The sequence below is a fragment of the Macrobrachium nipponense genome, chromosome 3 (assembly GCF_015104395.2).
Source record: "Macrobrachium nipponense isolate FS-2020 chromosome 3, ASM1510439v2, whole genome shotgun sequence".
NCBI lineage: Eukaryota > Metazoa > Arthropoda > Malacostraca > Decapoda > Palaemonidae > Macrobrachium > Macrobrachium nipponense.
In genome coordinates this window covers 15,283,675-15,288,674 of record NC_087202.1, presented here as the reverse complement: position 1 = coordinate 15,288,674, position 5,000 = coordinate 15,283,675, and the positions used below count along the sequence as shown (strand labels likewise).

Sequence of the window (5,000 nt, the reverse complement as noted above, 5' to 3'; positions counted from 1 at the left end):
TGATTTACTCGACTGTCAATAAAAAAATCACACAATTTCTTCTTTGCTGCGTATAATCTGTAGAATTACAGTTTGCTTGAGTTACAAACCACAGTATATTGTTGTTTTGGCATAACAATCGAATGTTTCCACATTCAACACTTCACTGGGTGATTTTCTTTTTTTTTCATTGGTTAAATTGTTGTTAGGCTATAAATAACTCCAATGTTGATACTGAAATTTTTATTGTTAATTCTTTAAGTTATGTGTATATATATGTATATTTTGTATGTGTATGTATATGTATACGTATATATTACTTAATTGTATTCTAATTATTGAGATAAATTTTATTATTATTATTATTATTATTATTATTATTATTATTATTATTATATTATTATTATTATTATTATTATTATTGGGTAGGAGATCTTCTTTCAAGCATATCTTGTTACAAAGGTTATTGCTTGCTTCGGCGGCATTGATCTTGTAGAAGGCTCTTCTCTATTCCTCTGATAGCGACTTTCTCATTGTTGCTAAGGCTTGTTGAGTAACGCACCTATGCTGAGCATTATAAAAGCGGAAATAAGTTAAATGTAAATTTATTTCACTGAAGTAAGTGAAATGTGGAGTGAACCCTATAGAGTTAGTCAGTTAGAATGTATTTAAAAAACGTCATAAAAGTCGCTGCAGAATATTTAGGATAATCTATAATATCGCTTTTGACATACATTTTAATTGAATAACTCTACAGGGTTCACACCTAACATTTCATTTACCTCTATGAAATCAATTTATATTATACCTATCTCGGATTTTGCAATGCCCACCATATGTCGTTACTCACCAGTCTTAGTAACAACGAGAAAGTCGTTGTCAGAAGACTAGAGAAGAATCCCTAGAAGATCAATGCCGCTGAAGCATCAATAACCTCTAAAAGGACACATTATTATTATTATTATTATTATTATTATTATTATTATTATTATTATTGTTGTTGTGTGTTGTTGTTGTTGTTGTTGTTGTTGTTTGCAAACAGGTCTAGGGCAATATGCCTTTTAGAACCTATACATCTACAAGTGATATTTCTTGTTTTGGGAACGATTGCAAATAGTTGCAATTTTTTTTGTTTCAAGCAAATGGAGATAGAGCGCCATTATGGCACAAAATTACGATATTAATAATCCAAAATATATCCTTGTAACCAGTTAAAAGACAATACATTAGGATATAATTTGCACGGATTGCAATTTTCTTTTAATAAAAAAAAAATTGCAACCTTTATAAAATACTGAAATCCCAGTGGAGATTACGAACTCTTACCGCCTTCCCTCACTCAACAACGAAAAATATATCAGCTTTTTTAGCCCCATTAAAGATGGTATACTAAAAGATTTTTTCTTAAATCACCACAATAAAAATATCAAATTTGTGATCCCATCCCCGAGATAATTACCTGACAAGGACAGATAAAATGTTCCAGGGGGAGAGATACAGAAAAAGCCAAACATAGACGAGGAAAGCAACACACATTACAGGTATATATAATATATATTATATATATATATATATATATATATATATTATATATATATGTATAAATATATATATATATATATATATATATATATATATATATATAATTATATATATACTTTAAAAAACAAATTATGTTGGTTTAAAATATGTTAAATTGATCTAAGGCTAATTTCAGGTTCAAAGGTTAACTAATAAACGTACTGTAAAAAACCGATGATTTTTTGGACTTGATCCTTCCAGACCGATGATTAGCCACTGGGATATTGTATGAACTTCATAGGTTCACTATATACCAAGATATCCAAATATCAGTTACACTGGCTTGAGTATTTGATACATACTAAAGAATAAGTAACCATAAAATCAGAGATAGTTTCATGAATATTCGGCCATATTTCAGGCTCAGATTTTCGACAAAATTAAGTATACAATTAATTTCTGAAACAATAAATCATTCCTTGCAATTTATACTGAAACGTAAAGGCAAAGAAAAAACACGTTTTGTTCCCTGAAGTACAATCGAATAAAGGTTCTATCCATATGAGAGACCGTTTCGAAGCAAGAAATTAAATAGAAACAATTAATAATTCGACAAAAACCAATCAAATGAATCAGGCAACAGAACGCCAAGTGCTGACGATGAAATTGCATCTACCAAAGCCTATAAATAAATTTTTCAGTCCGGAATGTTTCGAATTGTAAGTCCGTTGTTGATTAGAAAAAATCGGATTTCATGGTTTGAAATGATCACAGCTCTCGTGAAAGCTGTAATAATCTAATATTTAATGTATATATATATATATATATATATATATATATATATATATATATATATAGATATATAAATGTGTGTGAGAAAATAAACAAAAATAAATAATTTAACAAAGCATGAACCCCCTCAACAACAGCCTTTATAATATAGACACTTTATAGACACAGAAGTGACAGCCAAATATGCAGAAATTATTTATCTTCGGGGGACGAGAAAGGATAATCTGGGCAGATGGCACAGTCCCTTTATGGCCGTTTTGTAGAATCGGGGGGATAAAAAAAAAAAAAAAAAAAAAAAAAAAAACAAAAAAAAAAAAAAAAAAAAAAAAAAAAAAAAAAAAAAACAGTGGAAGTGTTCATATGAAAGTTTTTCCGATTGGAGCTAACGCCTACTTATCTCTCTCTCTCTCTCTCTCTCTCTCTCTCTCTCTCTCTCTCTCTCTCTCTCTCTCTCTGATGCCAAAAGAAATCAATGTGTTCCCTTTCATTCTAGGAATAAGTAAATTATGTGAAAATCAACCCTTCCCCATACAAAAAAGGAGAATTGTTTGAACCTCTGATATTCTTCCATTTATTTATAAGACTGAGATTATTTTACTTTAGTATTTATACAGGTCTCATATAAAGAGCAGCCACTTTTAGATTCACTTTAGCTATATAATGCATCCTTTATCTTCAAATATTCTAATAAAATGAAAGCATGTTTTACCGAACCTGACAGTTAATAATAAAACTTTAGGACGCTGTGGTGTCAGTTTTAGATATAAAAACCTCTAACCAACCACTATGAATTTGAAATTTAACCGCATCAGTATCTCATACTTTATGATAATTATAGTACCTACAAATACTTGACTACCGGTGACTAGATTTCAATACTAACAAGCTATGATTTAATGAATTTTCCTGAAATATTAACCTTTTACTGTTTGTTTTACGTGAACCACAATCATTTGGAAATGGGGTACAATCATCTCAGTATTATAAATACATTTAACCGAGTTAAACCATATCATGAGCCACTGCGCTCATAAAATGTTTAAATTCTATGCAAATCTGTTTTTTACTCATTAGTAAAACATAAACTTTACCACATTATTTACATATTTTGTAATCGAAATTAAACATATCTATAAAAATTATCTACTGTTCTCAATGAATCAAATTATATACAAATTTAGTTTCAAAAGACATCGATTAATTGATGAAACCAGTGTTTTACACATTATGTAAGCATTTTTAATTATCCAAAATTATTCTATTGCAAGGAATTGTACTGTAGAAAAGGCAACTGATACCTGAGGTTTATTACATTTGGTTTACGAATGACACCTGAAATTACCCATATTTGGTTTATGAATGATACCTGAATTTTACTGTATTTGCTTTATGAATGAGACCTCTGTTTTACTACAACTGTTTTATGAATGATACCCAAGTTTTACTACATTGGTTTTGTGAATGAAACCCGGGTTGTACGACATTTGTTTATTAATACTCTTAATTTTTTCTCTGTTAGGTATCCTGGATAAGACGGTCTGACTGGCACATCCTGACGACCGGGACTTACTCCTACACATCTGACGTGAGATTCAACGTCCTGCATAAGGAAGGGTCCGACGACTGGACTTTGCAGTTGAAATACGTAGACACCAGGGACAATGGGACGTACGAATGCCAGGTGAGTAGGAATGAGGTCATTTTCGTTTCAAGCTGGACATGGAGGTCAGCGAGATGGAATTTCCCCTCGCAGGACAACTAAGATGGGTCGGCTAGACACTCATTTTTAGCAGGTCAGCCAGACACAACTTCGTTATAACAGACAGTCTTCCTTAGTAGGACCCGCTGAGATGGGTTGGCCAGACAGAGTCTCTGCTAGCAGAACCCACTGAAATAGATGGTCAGGCAGACTGAGACTGGTCAGCTAGATTACAGAAAAAAAAGAAACAAACTGAAAAAGAGGGTATCAAATTTACTTCCCTCGTTTGCTATTCTACGGAATTTTACTTTCTTCTGTTTCCTGAGAGTGGATTATTCTGCTAACTCTAAAAAGAGGGAGTGTCGTTTTTTGTTTCCATTTCAAACAGATCTCGCAGTTTTCAGATTCCTCTTTTTTAGGTATTTACAAGAAAAAAGTTGTTTACCAGGGTTATTTTTATCTTTGGACAAAATCCATTATGCTTAAAACTATACTCTGTTTTTTTCCATCTGTCCATCTGCCTGTGGTGTTTTCGCATGGTAACACTGCGTCCCAGGCTTTAAATAGTTATGCTGTGTAAGTTTAAGGTAAATAAAAGGATATCTGGGTGTACATTTGCAACTGAAAAGTGTTTTAATAATTTACTGTATGCGAATTACTCCGTTAATATGCGAAATAGGATATTATTATAAATGTTTAATGTAAGCTGAATGTAACTATCTAAAGCCCGGGACGCAGTGTTACCATACGCAAAACACCACAGGAGGGTGGACAGATGGAAAAAAAACCGAGTATAGTTAGTTTTGAACTTTGTCACTCTTGTATTCGTGAGTATGAACTATAACGAAGTAACTTGAAAAATAATTAACTTGAAAAATAATGCTCTCAAGTTATTTTTCACATATCATTTGTGTTCTTTTCTTTAATACCTTTTTTTTTTTTAAATATACTTTTAAAGAACCTATGTATGGTTCATAAATATATCAGTGTAGTATTAGAGAAATTAGAG

General features: G+C 31.4%; 1 long non-coding RNA gene across 1 annotated transcript in view; it reads left to right on the top strand.

The window, feature by feature from the left end:
* Positions 1-3,967, top strand: part of LOC135222168 (uncharacterized) — a 43,811-nt gene extending 39,844 nt beyond the window's left edge. Inside the window, exon 3 of the long non-coding RNA XR_010316185.1 lies at positions 3,812-3,967. This is a non-coding gene — a long non-coding RNA (uncharacterized LOC135222168). The remainder of the gene's footprint in view (positions 1-3,811) is intronic.
* Positions 3,968-5,000: the final 1,033 nt, after the last annotated feature.